We start from the raw sequence: 20622 nt of genomic DNA on the forward strand, positions 1-20622 counted from the left end.
TTTTTTGGTTTAAATTTATTTGACAACTGATTCACCCCCCCCCCCCCCCCTCTCAGTTGTCTCCAGGACCTAACAATTGGTATTAGAGCCTAGTCCTCTTTTGCAGAAGTTTAACAGCTTGAGGAGATCCAATGTCTACTAATTATTTCAGGAAGGATAGTCCTAAACTTGATGGAACCAACTATGGCATATGGAAGATCACAATGGAGACACATCTAAATTGCATTGGAAAAGACATTTGGGAAGTTACAAAGAATGGTTATACTATTGTTGTACAAGGTCAGCCTTGTCTAGCTAACTTGACAAAAGATGAGGAAAATGATTGCAAAGCAAGAGAAGCACTTTTGAGCACATTATCAAATCAACAAATCATGGGACTATCAGATAGGTCTACTGCTAAAGCTATTTGGGATCATTTGGAAACACTGAATTAAGGAGATTCCACAGTTAAAATTGCAAAACTTGAAAGCTTCTGAGTCAGGTATGAACATCTGAAAATGGAAGAAGATGAAAGGATTTCTGCTTTAATGGAAAGAGTAAATGAAATTGTTTTGGGTATTAAATGTTGTGGAGGAACCTTAAGTGAGGATGAAATTGTTTCAAAATTCTTAAGAGGATTTCCACCAGCATATAAAATGAAATTCAGTGCTATAAATGAGTTAAGAACAGTGCCTAATACATCAGTTATTAGGGATACATTGATTGGGAAACTTTCAACTTTTGAAATTGAAGAATTTGGTCTTGTTGCTACTATAAAGATAGATTTGGCCTTTAAAGAATCAACATCATCTGCTCCATCATTTGACAAATCTGATTGGAAAGCCTTTTATGCAAGAGAACTTGAAGAAAGTAGGAAAGAAAATGAAGAACTTGAAGAACTTGAAGCACTATTTGCAAGGAAAATACCTGAAGGTCTAGTTGGAAGTAAGTATGAACGTAAAGCACCCTTTAAATGTTTTAACTACAATAAAATTGGTCATATGGCTTCAACATGCCCTAATAGACATGCTAGACTAAGAGAAGAAGCTAGAAGAACATACAAGCCTAACCCTGAATATCAGAGATACAAATTTAAGAAGAATAAAGACAAATCTTGTTACATTGTTGATGAAGGTGTGACTGATGATTTTGATGAAGATCCAACAAACAATGGATGGATTTTTGTTGCTATAATAGAAGATCAACTGGCACCTACTGCTCAACCGGTAGTACAGGCCTTGGCAGCTAAACTTGAAGTAAAGGATGAATGGATCATTGATTATGGATGCTCACATCATATGACAGGAGACAAAGGTAAATTCTTGAACTTTCAAGAATACAGTGGCGGCTTAGTGAGATTTGGAGATGATAAAACTTGTCCAATCAAAGGTTAGGATACAATATCTCTTGATGGTAAGCATAACACTAACAATGTCTACTATGTTGAAGGATTAAAGCATAATCTTTTGAGTGTTGGTCAATTAGTTGAGAAAGGATTTCAGTTACAATTTAAAAATGGAAAATGCAAAATCATGAATAGAACTAGTTTGGAAATTGAAACCAGTAATCAGACTAGAGGTAATATCTTTCATTTGAATAACAATGAAAAGACATGCTTAATTGCACATATAGATAAAATTTGGTTATGGCACAAGAGACTCTGTCATGTAAACTTTGATTGCATGGTAAAGATCAGTACTACTAAGGCAGTTAGAGATTTACCTAAAATTGTCAAACCTCAGAATACAGTATGTAAGGAATGTCAATTTGGAAAACAACTTAAAGCTAGTTTCAAAAGTATTCTAGAAAAATCAAATAATTCTCTTGATTTGATTCACACTGATTTATGTGGTCCAGCTAGAACTAAAATCTTACAAGGTGATAGATATTTCATGCTAATCATTGATGACTATTCTAGAATGTGTTGGGTTACTTTTCTTAGAGAAAAATTCGAAGCACTTGGAAAGTTCAAACTGTTCAAAGCAATGGTAGAAAATGAAACAGGTAAGAAAATCAAATGTTTAAGATCAGATCAAGGAGGTGAATTTACATCTAACGAATTTAATACATTCTATGAAGTGAATGGAATCAGAAGACAACTATCAACACCTCAGACACTACATCAGAATAGAGTTGTTGAAAGGAAAAACAAAACTATCTTGGATGCAGCAAGAAGTATGTTATCAAAAGCAAACCTACCACATGTATATTGGAGAGAAGCAGTCAGTACAGTGGTCTATACATTTAACAAAGTTCACATCAAAGGTGAAACTGGTAAGACCCCTCATGAACTATGGTTTGGTAATACTCCTACTCTTAAGTATTTCAGAATTTTTGGAAGTAAATGTTATATCAGAAGAGATGAGTATATTGGCAAATTTGATCTTAGAAGTGATGAAGAAATATTTCTTGGTTATTCATTTAAGAGCAAAGCATATAGATGTTTTAACAAGAGATTGCAGAAAATTGTTGAAAGTACAAATGTAAAGATTGATGAACAATTCAGAGGAACTTCAAGGTATATGGACTCTGAACCGGAAACATAAATTTTGAGAAATGAACCTACATTGAATCCACCAGTACAAAATGAAGATCCAGTTACCTCGGTATCATTTGAGGATTCCACAGTAATTGAGGAACAACAACAAACCAAGACACCCCGGTATGTAAGACTGAATCACTCTGAAGATCGGATAATTGGAAACAAGTTTAAAGGAGTTATGACAAGAGGAAGATTGACAAATGAAGAGGTGTGTCTTATTTCTCAAATTGAACCATCATCTAGTTAATGAGGCATGTGAAGATAAATTTTGGATTAAAGCTATGGAAGAAGAATTAGAACAGATTAAGAAAAATAACACTTGGACATTAGTTCCCCAGCCTAAAGATAAAAATGTAATTGGAACCAAATGGGTATTTAGAAACAAACTTAATGATGATGGTAAGGTTGTCAGAAATAAAGAAAGACTAGTGTATAAGGGATATTCTCAGAAAGAAGGAGTTGATTACAATGAAACCTTTGCACCGGTAGCTAGAATTGAGGCAACCAGATTATTTTTGGCTTTTGCAGCACACAAGAACTACAAAGTTTATCAAATGGATATTAAATGTGCATTTTTAAATGGAGATCTTGAAGAGGAAGTATACATTGAACAACCTGATGGATTTTCTTTGGCAGATGACAATGATATGGTTTGCAGGTTAAGAAAAGCTCTGTATGGACTAAAACAAGCTCCAAGAGCTTGGTATACAAGATTGGATAAGTATCTTTTAAAGATTGGTTTTACTAAAGGAAATGCAGACAACAATTTATATTATAAAGTAACTAATGATAACATCTTGATTATAGAAGTATTTGTTGATGATATAATCTTTGGAGGAGAAGATGGATTATGTAAGGAATTTTCTATTAAAATGCAACAAGAATTTGAAATGTCTATGATTCGAGAAATAAAATTATTTTTAGGATTGCAGATTTCACAGACTGATAAAGGTATATTCTTGAGTCAATCCAAATACTTAAAAGAGTTACCAAAGAAATTTGGGATGGAAAACTCTAAACCGGTAAGCACACCTATGACAACAAATGACAAATTATCACAAAGGGATGAATCTACACCTATTAATCCAACTAGATACAAATCTATGATAGGAGGTTTACTGTATTTGACACAAACTAGACCTGATATTATGAATGCAGTATGTATTGTTTCAAGATTTCAATGTAATCCTAGAGAAAATCATGAATCAGAAGTAAAAAGGATTTTTCGGTACTTACAAGGCACTATAAATCTTGGATTATGGTATCTTAGAGATGAAAACTTTGAATTATGTGCATACATAGATGCAAATTGGGCAGGAGATGTGGATGATAGAAAAAGCACCACTAGCAGAGCATTCTTTCTTGGAAACAGATTAGTTTCTTGGTTGAGTAAGAAACAAAGTTGTACATCTTTATCAACAGCAGAATCAGAATATGTTGCAGCAGCAACTAACTGTACACAGGTACTATGGCTTAAGCAAATGTTGAAAGACATAAAGGTAAAATGCAAGGAACCTATTACTATCTATTGTGATAACACTACAACAATTGATATATCTAAGAATCCGGTATTACATTCTAAAACCAAACATGTTTCTATCAAACTGAATTTTCTAAGGGAAAAGTTGAAGCAAAGGAGATAAAACTGGTTTATGTGAATACTAAAAAGCAGATTGCAGATATTTTTACTAAACCTTTGCCTAAGGAGACTTTTGAATATCTTAGATATCAGCTTGGATTCATACCACCACCGGTAGAGACTTAGACAATTGATGTGGTATCATCAACCGACAAAATTAACAGAGAAATCTTTTTCCGGTCTTTGATGGGAAGCTACTTCTCAGGGGGAGTAGTTGGTATATTGAATTGATTGGTATTTTGTTTATGAAATTGGTTTTATTGTAACTCTGGCATTTGATGTGAAAGGGGGAGAGATATCTATGGAAAAACACATTATCTTTTGGGGAGAGATTGGTATGGAAAAACTTTGAGAAACACAAAGAAAACACATGTTGCTCCCAGGGGGAGTGATTGTTGTTTAGGAGAGATTATTACTCTCTGTATCTATATTTTGATTTTTGGTTATGATCTTTTTGGAGATTGTTGGTTTTTGGTACTTGGCATTTCTGTTTTTGGCACTTTGATGGTTTTTCCATCTTGTGTTGCCATCAATGCCAAAGGGGGAGATTGTTGGTATTTTGGTATGGTTTTGTCATTGATGTCAACACCTACTAAAACACTAGCACTTTGGAGATCCAGCAGCATTCACCGGCAAGCAAGTAACTATTGCACAATTATTGGTATCTGGTACACCGTCAAGATATAATGATCACCGCCACTTGGAAAGATATGGAAAACACATGGTTATGTCGAAGACATCGTTTGGACATCTTGTCCTAGATTTTTGTTCATTGGTATATTCATAGTTGTATATTTGCTGTTACCAGCAAATAGGTCTAGGGTTACACCGGCAGGTTTATCTTTTCCAGATCAACATGGCACGCTATTGAGATGAATAATTATTGTTGTAAATGCATTAAGCCGACATGTTCAATCGATTATTCCATCGGATATTGTATTGTTTGTGTAGCGTCCTAAAATTGCGACACTTGCAATTTCGACTGCATTTGGGTCTTCACGATGGTGATGCAATGTTAAACCTGAATGGAGACCCCGAAACCTGCTTGTGACACCAAAAACTGCATTTTTCCGCACCTTGGCATGATCCCTCCTTGCACCCTGCTATCCCGGGAGGTGGGACCATGGCGCCCAGTGCCTTGGTCCCTGGCCCTATTTTGGGCCCGGTCTCTTTTGGGCATCGGGTCTTTAAGTTTGCAATTTGGGAAATATTGTTTCCTGGTCGGCCTAAGGTCGGGAAAATCAGTCTATCAACCCTAATTGACAAGTATATAAACTACATTTCCTCTCTCAAAAAGAGAGGAGGACATATGTGAGCAAGGTGCAAAAGAGATATTAAAACATTCAAACATTCAAGCATTCAAGCATTCCTTCAAGCAATTGAGCATTCTAAGTCTCCATTCAAGGCTAGGTGTTGCATTCAAGACAAGTATTCAACCATTGAAGAGGAGATCACATACAACATACAACATACTACATACATTACACCTTTGCATGTAAGAATACAAACATTCTTACAACAAGGTATCAATACTTGTTTACATTACAAACATTTACATTTACAACATTCTCATTTCTTGGTTAATTCCAAAACCGGGGTTTGACCTAAAGGCAAACCCCTCATCCCTAACCCCCCAATCATCCTCTCTTTTATGTGTGTAGGTTGTAGGTACGTGGCTGTAATTGAAGATCTGGAATCCTTGTGCAGAGATGAACAGATCCCCCTTCGTTTCGCAGATTTTTTGGAGGACCGTGTGCACGCCGGGCGCCATCATCCCGTCAACTTTCACTCAAATTTGCAGAACAGCACTATCTTGACATTTTACTACTAATTCCAGGTCCACAGCTTCATCCCATATTCCTATCTCTATTTACAAGCGAATCTTTCTTGCTTCTACATGCATTCCTAGTTCAATCATTCTATCTAGATTCTTTACAAAAGAGGGTATCCTTGATGTCTTAACCCTTGAAACTCATTTAGAATCCAATCTTGCATTGCATGGGATTGGATCTTGTGGGTTTCAACCCCTCTTTTGAATGTAAAGTCCCTCCTAAGTGAAAACCATCAACCCTAGTGACCTCCCTTCTCTCTCCTCGGACTTGGGGAGGGGAGAACAACTAGGGTTCGATTTTACCACTTTACAGTTTGTAAATCTTTTTATTGTAATATCTTGTAGAGTCAACCTACTAAAATTGGTCTTAGGTTATGGTATAAGTGTAAGATCTTATTTGTAAGATCAAATGTCGAATGCGAAAAAGGATTGTGCAGAGGTATATGCAAGAATAAGCAGAGCTATACACGTAGACATAATTTGAAGGTGAAGCTAGGTTTTTGTGAGAGCATATCAGCATTACACCGGTACTAAATCCAGCATATGAAGATGCTATTTTGTGTAGTACATTCTTATTGGATTTAACCATCCAACTGTAGTCAGTGTGACTCCCATTTTGTGATTGAGAAGTGAGCTCTAGGCTGTTGGCCTTTCTGCATGTGCAAACCCCATTTATGTAAACTTACTATCTGTAGTAGTATCATCTGATTGTGGGTAAGGTTTCCCACCATGGTTTTTCCCCTTACAGGATTTCCATGTACAAATATTGGTGTTATGTGTTGTGGATGACTTTGTGTTTTACTTTCATGCATTAATCTTTACCGGTATAGCAATTAACTATTATAACTGTCTACCGGCATACTTAACTAGTTTACCGGTATTAAGCATTAAGTTGGATAAGTTGTTTTTGGTTTAAATTTATTTGACAACTGATTCACCCCCCCCTCTCAGTTGTCTTCAGGACCTAACAATCTTAAATCCTATAAAAGCTAATGCATTGTTTGAAATAATAGAATCAGGGATACCAAACCTTGCTACTAAGTCCTGATAAAAGTTTAGGACTACACTTTCATCTGCCTCCTTCAAGGGTACAACTTCAATCCACTTGGTAAAGTAATCAGTGGTTATCAAGATCCATTTATGCCTAGAACTTGAAGGTGGATTGATGACTCCGATAAAATCAAGACCCCACTTCATGAATGGTTGTTCAATTTAAACAGGTTGTAGGGGTAAAGCTGCCATCTTTTGTTTGCCTACAAATATTTTACAATTCTTACATTTCCTTACCAAAGAATAGGCATCTTTATGCAAATCATGCCAAAAATATCATGCCCTCATGACCTTTAATGCTATAGTCCATGGTGCAAAGTGACCACCAACTAGTCCATTATGGAATTCCTCTAATATTCTCTCAGTTTGATTTGAATCTATCCATCTTAAGAATACACCATTAAAATCTTTTCTAGACAAAATTTCATCCAAAATGATATAAGGGATAGCTTGAAGTCTATAGTATCTTCATTTAGCATTGTTCAGGCCTTTAGGACACTCACCAATCTGAAGAAAATTCACCATTTCTTGCACCCAACTTGTAGGAGGTGTTGCTACAACAATTGGCACATTATCTTCATGAGCTAGGACAACTTCTTCACTTTCTTGTTTGGTGTTTTCATTGTGACCAGCGAGTTGTTCGCATAATCCCTTACCTCTAATCAGCTTCATTACCTTTATATTGACATCATACTCCATGAGTTTTGTGATTCAACCAGCTCTTTTGTCGTTAAGATCTCTATTCAACAAAAAAAAAATTATACTAGGATGAGCAACCATTAGGCAAATTTTGTTATTTGAAAGCATGTGTCTAAATTTATTTAGACTTCTAATGACTGCTAATGCATGTTTCTCAACAAAAGAATAATTTGTTTTGTACCCTTCTAGGCCTTGGCTGAAGAATGCTATTGGTTGTTCCAATCCCTCATCATTCTGTTGAATCAACATAGCTGAAATAGTATCAAAAGTATCAAAAGCATATAATATAAAATCCTTTGCAAAGTCTAGATTAATCAAAGTAGGTGTTGATGCAATGGCTATATTAATTTCTTCAAAATTATTCTCAGCCTCTTTGGACCAGCTGATTTTAACATTTTTCTTAAGCATGCTAGTCAATGGCTTCAAAAGAAATGCTTTATTAGGGATGAATCTCCTTACAAAATTGATTCTGCCTATAAATCTTTGAAGGCCTTTCTTATGTGTAGGTAAAGGGAAAGCTAAAATAGCACTTACCCTCTCTAGATCTATGGTTATTCCATGTTTGGAGACAATATAGCCCAACAACTTACCCTCGTGTATGAAAAAAATGCACTTTTTGGGATTTAAAGATATTCCATATTCTCTACACCTTTCAAAAATCTGCCTTAAGTGAGAAAAGTGCTCTTCCACATGCTTTGAAAAAATGGTTACGTCATCAAGATAAACCAAAACAAATTTATTTATAAGACCTTGGAAGGCCATATCCATTGCCCTTTAAAAGGTTGCCCCTACATTAGACAAACCAAAAGGCATTTTCCTATATTCCATTGTTCCCCATTTTGTAGTAAAGGCAGTTTTAAATTGGTCATCTTCTTTTACCAGAATCTGATTATAACCAGAATAACCATCAAGTAGTGAAAATCTATCTGAACCTGAAACTACTTGTAACATTTGTTCCATTGAGGGCAGTTGGTAATGATCTTTTAGAGAAGATTTGTTAAGATCTCTAAAGTCTACACAAAGTCTAAGCTCACCATTCTTCTTTCTTACGGGAACCAAATTTGAAACCCAAGATGTATGCTTTATAGGAAAGATGATATTACCTTAGATCAACTTATTTAGTTCTATCTTCATGAGATGCTCAAGCTTTGGATTAAGGGGCCTTTACTTTTGTCTCATAGGCTTGGCATCAACTTCCAACTCTATGGTGTGTTGGGCTAATGCGGGGTTAAATCCCTTAAAATCTTCATACTACCATGCAAATACATCATTGAACTCTTGACAAAGCAAAACAAATGCTTGTTTCTCATCAGTTGTACATACCTTTCCAATATTTAATAACTTATCTCTAAAGATCTCAATAGGTTCGTAGTGCTCCTCTTTAACTAACATGCTACCCTTTTCCTTTCTAACCTAATCATCAGTGTTAAAGATTGACTCAAGGGTTACCAATCCCTTTGGCAGCTTATTAGTTTTCAATTGAAGAATCTGATTTTCATATTGCTTTACAAACTTATGTTGATTACCAGCTGCAAATTCAACCTCTTCAATAAGAAAATTAATAATTTGTTCATCTGAATCAAAGACTTGCCAATTGACACTGTTATCTGGAATTGAAGGCCTAACAACCACTTTGACATATTGTTGTCTTTCAATATTGCTTACCTCATTTGGTATGTCAAATTGAGCACCCAAGGCAGCCAAATTATCTGCTTCCTTATTCTGATTTCTAGGCACTGACAACAAATTGAAAGCATCAAATTCTTCAATTAAGTCCCATATCCTATGCTTATATATTTTAAGGATGTCATTTTTAGTCACATTGACACCTCTTACTTTATTTACCACTAGCTCACTGTCCCCAAATACTTGCAAACACTTTACCTTTCTTTTTCTAGCCCATTCCAATCCATGTGCAAGTGACTCATATTCAGCTATATTATTAGTACATCTAAAAGAAAATGTAAAGGCTAAAAAGTATTTCTTACCTTCAGGAGAGATTAACATAACACCACCACCTGAACCAAACTTGCTCCTTCAGCCATCAAAATAGAGTTGCGACAATTCATTGTTCTGTTGTTCACCCTGCTGATTGGACAATTTATTGTCATCCTTTTCAAGATTAGCGACAGCGACACCTTCTTCATGGATCATGTAGACACCTATCTCTAGTTCTTCCATATGTTTGAATGGATCTTCCTCATCATTCTCTACTGCCCATTCATCTAATACTACATCAGGTATCCCTTCTATTGGAGTTTTTGGATATGGGATATCAGGTTGTTCATTAGATTCTTGTATAGACAAATTTGCATTAACATCACTTGGGATATATGGTTCTATATGATCATTAGCTAACAATTCTGATTTTATGGTCACTTTAGTACAATATCTTGTTCTGAGAAACATGTGTGACCAATCAGAAGACAAATACCCACCCAACTTGGTTGTGAAATGTCTAGACAAACACAAAGCAAAGTAAGGTGGAAGATCTATGATGTAGACATCTTGTGGGTTTGAGAAGTTTGGGCATGCATGCAATATGAGATCCAAATTGTTAATCACACCTAGTGTGTTTACTGCTGTCCCATCTAACTGGACTACCCCTTTCAAAAGAGGCTCATATGTCAAACCCAGCTTATCAACTATCTTCTTTGGCATGACAGAACTACTTGCACCTGAATCAATCATACATTTATGCACTAGGTGCTGACCTATGATTAAAGTCAGATAAAAAGGAGGGAGTTTAAACTTCTGAGTTTTTTGTTCACCCTTCTTTTCTTGAGGAGCATTGGATAAGACTACTTTGGCTTGCTCATTAGGAAGCTCTTGTGACAAAGAGATGTTAGACAAGGCATTTTTAAGCAAATCTTTTTTCCTTGGTAGAGCTAAGGAGTCCCACATTGAGACACTGACATGCATCTTTTTCAATTGATCCAAAATATTAAATGAGCTTGTACCAACCTTCTATTGCCCTCTTTTAACAATTGCATCCTCTTGAACTTGTGCTATTGGTAATTGACCTCTTGGTTGATCCTTGTTGACCACTGGTTGCCCTTTTGGTAGGATTTGTATATTTGGAGTGGGTTGAGGTCCATGTGGTGCTTGTCGACTTGTAGAAGCTTGATTGATGCCTTTATCAGCTTGGTGTCCTATATCAATGGCTCTCTTTTTGGACCGTGTATTGGCTGCAATAGAAGTGTAGGACTGATTCTGATCTTGTGGTTGATTTACTCCACAAAATTCTTCACCTTGCCAATTGACCAAGGTAACATCCAGGCCTTGTTTAGAATGAGAAACTTGTTGATCATGAGTTCCATGAGTACTATCTTCTAAGACAACAACATTATTTTGAACCATGAGTGCTTGATGTAGTATACCATTTGAACAAGTGGTCTGATTATGAGGTCGGTTGCAAGGATAATACAAATCATAATCTGATTCCATATTGTTTTGAGTTGGGACGATATCTCTAGATGTGCTAGTAGTGTTGGGATTGTAAGGTATAGTAGATCTTTGGTTATAATTTCTCCTTTGACCCTGAGGGTCGGCTTGATAAGGAGGCCCGTTCTGATGATTATTCTGATAAGGGGCTTGATAAGGCTTGGTGTTTTGGTAAACTTGCTTCTCAATATTGATCATTTTGTTACCAAAGCCTTGGAACATGGTTTTTATTTCATTTTTAAACTCCTGAAACTCTTGATTCGGGAGTGAGAGTATTTGCTTGGGCCGCAACTTGATAATTCAGTGCTTGTAAAGGTGGGACAGTGACTAGAGGAGGCTCTAAAAGTGGTACAATAGGTTGTATTTTTGGAAATATGGGCATTGGGGGCCTAGGGGATATTTTACTAGCTTGAATTAGGCAGTTTTCTGCCCTAATAGCAACATCAAATGCATTTGGTAGAGTATTTGCACCCATAGACTGAATCATGACTGAAATGTCACTATTAAGGACTCTAAGATAAGATAGAAATGCATGAGAAGGAGTAGGCCTTACTCTGACAGGGGTTCTGCTCCAAGTCTTCTGGAAACAAAAATTGAATTCGGTCATTTTCCCTTGAGGGGATCTCTTTATGGTACTCAGTTGTTCTAATAGTGACAAATGGTCAGATTTGTCCTCAAACTATGAATTTAATCTATCACCCAACTGATCCCAGGTATCAATTGAGTTTACAGGTAGTCCCCTGAACCACTGAAGCACTTTCCCTTTAAATTAGGTAGCCAAGAGTCTGATTGCAACATTCTCTTGTGTGATATGATGTACACCACACAATGAAGCTACATCCCTTATATGTTCTATGGGAGTGGTCTGATATTCTCCTATGAAAAAAGGTAGGCTTTTCAATGTTGCTATAGGAATATCATCATAATGAGTAAGATTCAAAGGGCTGCCTTGATTGAAAGGTACAAAAGGTTGAGCTCTTGGCAGAGCCATTGGAATAACAAGTGGATTTACTTGTGGACTTTGGGTAATAGGTGGTTGAATTGGAGTAGTTGCAAAAAGGGGATTTATGCGGGTGGCAAAATTAGGTTGAGAATTAGGTAGAGGAGACGAATTAGACAGGAGATTAGAATCTAGAATTTCCTAAAAAACTTCAACTGAAGAATTTTCTGGAAACTCAACTACTGAATTTGTTGCTTTCTCTATCTTTTTCGTTGTCCTTGACCTTCTCTGCAATGGTGGTAGCTCAATATGCTCAACCAAATCCTCACTCTATCTAGTTTTATACTTTCTCATATGCTATAAAATGTCACTGGATCTGCATAGAAACCAAGAAAATGAGTCACCAGGTATGAAAATCATTGCCTTCGAAGGCTGGAATTACTGCTCCTCACACCAAAAACAACAAGAGTGATTTTTTGTTGAACTGAGATAGTTCAAACGTGTCCCACTAGGCATGCCAAAAACTGTTGTCACTCAAATTGCACCCGTAATGCACAAGCTGAAAGCTCAAGCAACTTGGTGACACATGGGATAATTCTCAGGCCTGTGGGTTGCCTATAGTGAGAATTAACCTCCACATGAAGGGTTGGTTCCCTGTGAATAACTCTAAATCTTTACTGAGAAAAAGGGTAGAAAAATAAAAATAAAAATAGAATGACATGCAAATGCTAAACCAAGGTGAAGCATCAATAAGATATCTCAAAATGATAGAGATACACTCCCAAAAACACCAATCTACACAAATAGACTTCTGGTTCATAACACATAAATATTTCATGCAAAGGATTTAAACTTCAAGAAATTGAAAGGAAAGAGAAACTTTCACAATCAACCAAATGAACCAAGTTATCACAATGCACAACCTGTGACTTATAAATGATTGAAAATTTAAAGGTTATTTAAACAATAACACAATAAACTAGCTCTCAATCATGAATAAGAAAATGAACTATAAAGAAATAAGGCATAAGATGATGATTTTTATTCATAATTCTATCATAAAACTTCATATGAGATACAAGAATGTATCCTTTGCTAAAACCAACAAGAGAATCATCAAGAACTACTGAAGAAAGATAAAACTTTTTCACTTTATACAGAAACCTTCCAAAAGGTAGAGGAAAGATAACTCCAGAATGACTGAAGATGAACTCTCACTGAAAATATCTCATTTAAAAACTGATCCTCTCGTAGAAATTAAAAGTCACCAAAAAGGCTCAAAATCATGAGAAAAACTCATGCAATTTAGTTCAAACTATTAGTCAACTAAAAGTTGACCCATATGGCACTCAAAATCATTCCTTATCACCTCAAGATTGTGAAAAAGACTCATGCAAACTTTCTCTGAGCTTAATAATCACCTACATTAACTGGATGACTTCTTCTTATCTCGTATGGATCGCAAACTACCTGATGACTTCCTTTTATTTTGCATGGATCCTTAGACGCTACCTTGCCTACCACCACTTTTGGCTTCTGACTGTAACTAGCATTGCTTTTCTTCATCGGGTCATCAGGTTAGCACTAAAACACTTATTCCGATGGTTAATGATATGCTCTATTTCACCTTCTTTTCTATTGGGCTGGCCACGTGTCACATTCGGGTTGGTTCTGGGGTTCCTTCCCTGCCATCTTAGCATGGCCTGGACTCATTACCAGAATGAAGCTCTTCCACCCGATCAACCTTAATTTGCATTCTTTATTTCTTCCTCCAAATTGCTTCCTTAGTGGGCCCCACTACTTGGTCACCGAGTTGCAGCAAATAAACACCACACATCTTCATCATGCGATATAGCGACCACCACTAGATCTTCAGGAACCTGCTTGCTTTTTATCTCTGCTGGTTTGCTTTTATCATCTTGGGCCCATAGGAACGAGCGATGCTAATGAACTTTGAACCATTGAACCATTTTGAAGCGTTGAACCACTAAACTTTGAAGCATTTTGAACCATTAAACCATTTTTGAAGTTCAAGTTCAAGGTTGACTTAGACATGCACTCAATTATAGATTTTTTGCCACATGTCAGCGTCTGACTAGTTCGTGGGTCCACTTTGTCTACCATTTGAACCGTCATCTGGACTAGACCCACCTTGTCGCAAGTCATGGCGATAACCTGGTGTGCAGCTTTCATTAGCGCCATAGCGACCACCATCGGATCTATGCGATCACCATTGGATGTGATCAATGTGTTCAATCTTTAACCCCAACTTGCCTTGGTTCTTTATCTTCTCTCTACCATGTGGTGCATCCTTATTCATTCTTATTCCACCTAGATGGCCACCTCTACTTCCATTTCATCAGTCGCCAAGTCATAGGGAATAACTATCGAGCACCTTCATCATGTGGTATAGCGATGGCCGTTGATTTGCCCTCAAACTGCTTGATCTTTAATCTCTTAGCCGCTCACCTTTCCTTTGCCTTTTCCGCACGTGCTTAGTTGCCAAGTCGCTATGATAACTGGTGATATTCTTTCTATAGCGGTATAGCGACCACCATTGGATATGTGTGATCACTGCTAGATCTTTCTTCAACTTGCTCAACCTTTAACCCTGGCTGATCTTCTCTCCTATGCTGCATGTCAACGTGTGTCACCCTCTGATTGGCTCATGAGATCCAACTGGGAACCACCTATCTGCCAGGCCACCATGTGTCCTGCTCTGTCGGATCTCATTCTTTTGGCCAAATCATTCCTTTGGTGAGTTGCTTACCAGTTTCATCGAACCTACAGTTTCATTGATATTATTATGTCGATGAAACTGAGCCTTCGGTGAAACTTGGGACTCATTGCAGCCAAGATCTACTCAATGTCGCCCATCCATGCCATGTTACTAGCCACTAGACTACCACCTATCTGCCATGTATCTTTGGTCTTATACCCTCTAGTCTGCCATGTTATTAGTCGCCAATTTGTGGCAATAATCTGGTGTGCATCTTTTCATAGGGACATAGTGACAGTCATTAGATCTTTGCAATTACCGTTGATCTTTCTTCAACTTGCTCAACCTTTAACCTCTTCCCGACAGCTGGTCACAAAATTTTGGATGCCTTGGGATGCGTGCACATGGGGTCCACCAGGTCATGAGCTTCCTCTTCTTGCCAAAAGCCCGTAAGCTTTGACACTATAGTTATATGTGACCTTGGCTTTAAATACAAAAATGCTCCTCCCCGTGACCAATGTGGGATAAATGTTCTTCCTGCCTGACGATTGAAAACGCTTGGAAGTTCTCTAGCCTTTTAAAACCCTCTTTGGTGCCCAAGTAAAAACTTTACACATGCCGATTGCATTTTCTCGAAGCTTCTTTTGGCCTTTCATCAGCAATGGAGCATAAATATCTCTGTGGTCTATAGTATGCTGAGCTCAACCCTTGTAGGAGCCACATTTTAACCCACATGTTGTCTTACTTTCCTGCATCTGCACATGAAGCAAACAAGTTAGATAAAAATAGTGCATTTCTCCCTGGTTCATGATTTGATCTTTTCAAAATGAATGAATGCAAGGCTTCATTAGGGCACTAAATTTGGCATGTGCAAAATTTGGTAACACCATGCTTGTTGGTGTTTCCTAATCATGTCCTATTTGTTTTGGTGGCCCACATCGATCTTTTTGCATGTTATTGAAGATCTTATGGGTCCAGTGATATTCTTCATGTTATGTGGTATTTTTTGGTGGTATAGCATGTTGTGGTTGATCCTAGCAAGATTTTTGGTGGTGTTGCATGTTCAAGGAGTTGATTTAGGTTCATGCTATGTCATCTATGGAATTATATTGATCCAGTGGTTGATCTATGTATCGTGTGATATAAATTTATAATTAAGGGTTGAGGGTTTATCCGACCTTGTAGTCAAGGTTGATGATTTGTATAAATAGGTGTTATATTGATGTAATTTATGCATGGGAGTTGGGTCTGCATTATTAGAGAGTGGTGTATGTGTGAATAAATGAATTCATTTTTTGGTTTTGTGTAGTGAGTAGATATTGTTGAAAAAAAGACAAACGAGCTTAATCAGAATTTTCCTCAGGCTTAGCAGATGCTATCTTTGTAGTTCATGTAATCTGAATTGTACTCTGAATATTATTGTAAGGTAGTGAACCTTCCCTGAGGGTTGGAGCTTCCTAGGTCATTGTATTTTGAGAAGTGTACCTGTGTAAGGCCCTCCCCAACCAAGCTTTGATTAACTTAGTTGACCATGTTTGACCCTATTAATAAATGTTATATAATTCAATAGAATGGGCTATGTTAAACAGATAGATTGGTGAGAAAAGTAATTGAACCAAGTTATAGAGTTATTTCACCTTGTGGTATACATTTTGATGTGTTATGAATTTGAAATCCTAAAAGATCCACTAATTGGATAATCTTGAACTAACGTATGTTAGCTATATCTGGAATTGCAGAACTTTATTATGGTGTGGAAATATGATGTGTATCTTATGAATGAATGAAATTATGAGGATTATGATAATGGCTTATGTGGATAAATTGGGATATATGAGATATTGATTTGTTAATGTCAATTGTATGTAGAGTGTTTGATGTGTATTCTTATTCATGTGTTTAATATTTTATGAGGATATTTGGAAGTACTAATGTGTAATTGAGATGCACAGGAAAATTATCCATGTGACCATGGAAATATTATGGAGAACCAAACCTAGACCTATGTGCGTTCGTAAAACCAGGGCTTGTCTATTTGGAGAGACAACACCCCGTTTGTATCGTATTTTATTCATGAAAGTGATTGTTGCATGAATGTTAAATTGAATTTTGATTATTTGTGTAAATCCAACAAGAGACAAGATTTCATGTATAATTTTGTAAAAGTATTTTCTGTGTCACTTGACACATGTTTTGATTTATGTTTGAGTTTTTAAATTTGTCTCTTGGAGGGAGTTGTTTAACTATAGCTTTTTCAATTAATTTAATATGATTCCATAAATGCCTTGGGTAAAGAATCTTTGGGATGGTCAACTTAAGTTTGACCCGCAAACTAACTTCAAATGGGTTTAAAATGGGTTAAATGGACACCTAGGGGTAGTTTAATAGGGTTTCCTAAAGCCCATAAGGTATACCTAAGGGTTAGGAGTAATTTTAGGCATGTACCAACTCTCATGTGACATTTTTGACACCTTAAAAAGTGACTTTTCTAAGTTGTGCGAAAATTGAAATTAGAACGCTTGAACTAAGTTGTTAACCTTCCTTTTGGAATGAGAGTTCCCTTTCCCATTTCACCTTACCTTCCTTTTTCAGTTTTAGAAACTTGTGAGAACTCTCACAAAGGGCTTCTTAAGCAAGAATTAGAAAATCTGTGGGTAATCACCCACTCTCCATTTTTGGAGACAAGGAATTTTGGAAAAGGAAAAAAAATAGATTTGGAATTGAGAATTTGACTAAAGGTAGAAAGGAAAGATTTGTGGAATTGGGCTGCTCATCCTCAATAAAACTAGCATACCTTTGGGCAATTTAAGGTTGGTTCTACCTTTCTTGTAATGTTTTCATATTGCATGTAGTATTGAAAGAATTGCTTGTGTTAAAGGCTAGTTTTCTTGCATATTTCCCTTGGAAAAATAATTGGTGTTTTATGTTTTACTTTTGTATGGCATTTTATGTGCTTGGGAGTAATCAAGGCCTCCTACTCTTGGGAGAGAGGATGGTCTTGTGGGTGGTAGGAGTGATAGCCCTCAAGTGAGAGGCTCTCGTTATGAGAGTGACCACAAGGGATTTTTATGTGACCCTTGTTGCATGGCTTGTTTATGCATTGGGGGTCATAAGGAGGGAAATAAGGCATGAAAGCTTTGGGGGGCATAAGGAATGTGGGGTTGTTATACTTATGATGTATTTCATTTGCCATGAGGTGGCTATATGTTTTACCATACTTGCAGTCTCCTCAGGGTACTTGGTCCACTACCACCCTTGAAAATACATCACAAATGTGTGGTGCAGTGTAGCCGGGTTGGGATTGTGTTTGAGATTGTATTTTCCCTTGCCTTTTGTGTTTGCATGTGTGTTACCCATCTAGGGCTTGGTTCTCCGAGCTTGGGGGTGGCTACCAGTTAGCCTAGGCTGGGAGGTGAGCTCTCCATGGTCATAGTTTTTGATTTAATGCAGATTGTTGGAAGAAAGAAATAAGACATGTAGATGTGGCTGGAGTTATTTGTTGCAGAAAAATGTTGTAAATGTAATTAATGTTCTTCGAAAGTACTCATTCAATTGAAATGAGAGACCTATTGGTAAAGTGACAATAAAGACTTGGGAATATGCTTAAAGATATGTAATATTTATTTAAGTTATATTGAAGAAAAGAAAATGATCATTTCTGATTGTAGTTCCTAAAGTTTTGAAATAAATATTTGTGTGTATAGGATATTTTGAAAAGAAAGAAAATTGTTATTTCTCTTATGCAATTGAAACAATTTATTTGAAAAGAAATAGAATTGATTTTGCATGCATGCAGGAGGTTGAAAATAAAAGTATTTAGATCTATACATGGAAATGTAAAATTTATCTTATTTAAATCTGTGATGTTATTTTATTTGCAATTTTATATTAATTGCAGAAAATAAAATCAATGATTATATAGCCATCTCTAAGGTTTTAAATTAATAGATTATAGATTTATTTAGTTGTTGTAAATTTTATTAAAATTTGTCATTTATATCACTGTTGTAAAGTTATTGTACCTGTCATTTTATTTATTTGCAGATATTAAATCCAAGAAAATCATCATGGCTATCTTTAGGATTTACTTCAATAAATTCTAGAGTTATGTAGTGTTGTTTAGATTTATGTAACTCTGTGATTTAATTATTGCAGGAAATAAAACTACAACTAAATAGTCTATCTTTGACTGTTTTTTCTTTTGTAATTAATGTTTAAAAGAAAATACATTGCTATATTTTAGAATAGGTTTAATAAAGCTGTTTAAAAAGTTTCAAAAAAAATAAATATATAATGACTTATGTATTCTGTGCATTAAAGTTCTAAGTTCGTATGCAGCTAATATATATATATATATATATTTAAACAAATGAAATAAAAGAAAAACAAAAAAAATACTATTTTAAACTTTATTTTTTTAAAAAATTAATATAAAAAAAATAAATAAATAAATTGGAAGGGGTCGGGCTCGGGCTGAACCACTGCACAATGCACAATGGACGACAGAGGGCCGAACCCTGTGCACGACACAGTGGATGACCTTGGACGATGCCACTGTGGGCGTCCATAGTGGATGGCCCAAGGGCCGCCACTGTGGGCGACCACAGTGGGCGCCGCCGCTGCGGCCGTCCATAGTGAACGGCCTAAGGGCCGCCACTGTGGGTGACTGCAGTGGTCACCACCACTGTGGTAACCCACAGTGAGCGGCACCGCTCCCCCAAAACCCTCGCCTCCAACCTATGTTCATTCGGCCCCTGCGAAAATATGATTGCCGCTTGGTGAGCCCGCCCTGCAAAACAAAAACAAGAAAGAAGGGCTAGGGTAGTAAAGGAGAAAGTTTTAAGATATGAGGTAAAAAAAATTTATAACATGTTTTAGTTTAGGGTTTGCATGGGTAAGACCCTTTAGATTTAATATATATATATATATATATATATATATATATAATTTAAATAGATTGAGATGTTTATGAATTAAATATTAATGAAGTTAATATTTATTTTAAATTTAAATAGATTGAGATGTTTATGAATTAAATATTAATGAAGTTAATATTTAATTTTAAATTTAAATAGATTGAGATATTTTTGAATTAAAAATCTGTGAAATAATATTTAATTTTAATTAAATAAATTTAGATGTTTGAAATTAAACAATTAGGGAATTTAATTCTAAATGTAAATTATTGGACTAGAGGGTTTAATTTTTAGCTCTCCTAGACGTAGGTGCATGTGATTAAACTTGATAGGAAAATATTCATTTACGAATATAATCGACCCTTTAGTTGTTTTAGTTTAATCTACTATTTAATTATTGTTAAGTAAAATAAAGACACTTATAAAACTAAGTGCTAGGACTGGGTTAATTAGATCCTAAGAACAATGAGTGGATATTGGAGATTAATCTTTTTCTACATTATTTATTTGATTTAGTTATTGATTAAGAGCGATGCGACAATAAAGCTATTCCATTAGAATCCAACATACAATATTAATTAATTTGATTACTTGAGTTAGTGGTTAGAGTTAACTCACACTTACTTAAGACAAACTTGATAGTACATTTCATAATGGCAATTTAATTATTAAGTTGGAATTTAAAAAAATAAAAATTATCCCGTTCTTGCCCTAAATTTAGGGCATGACAGCCTGAATGCATTTGCATTCCCCGTTGTAATATTTACTCATACTACTACAGAGTATTATCTTATTGCGGGTAGGTCTCCACCATGGTTTTTTCCTTAACTCGGTTTTCCACATCAAAAATATTGGTGTTATGT

Source organism: Cryptomeria japonica, chromosome 10 (genome assembly GCF_030272615.1).
Source record: "Cryptomeria japonica chromosome 10, Sugi_1.0, whole genome shotgun sequence".
Taxonomy (NCBI): Eukaryota; Viridiplantae; Streptophyta; class Pinopsida; order Cupressales; family Cupressaceae; genus Cryptomeria; species Cryptomeria japonica.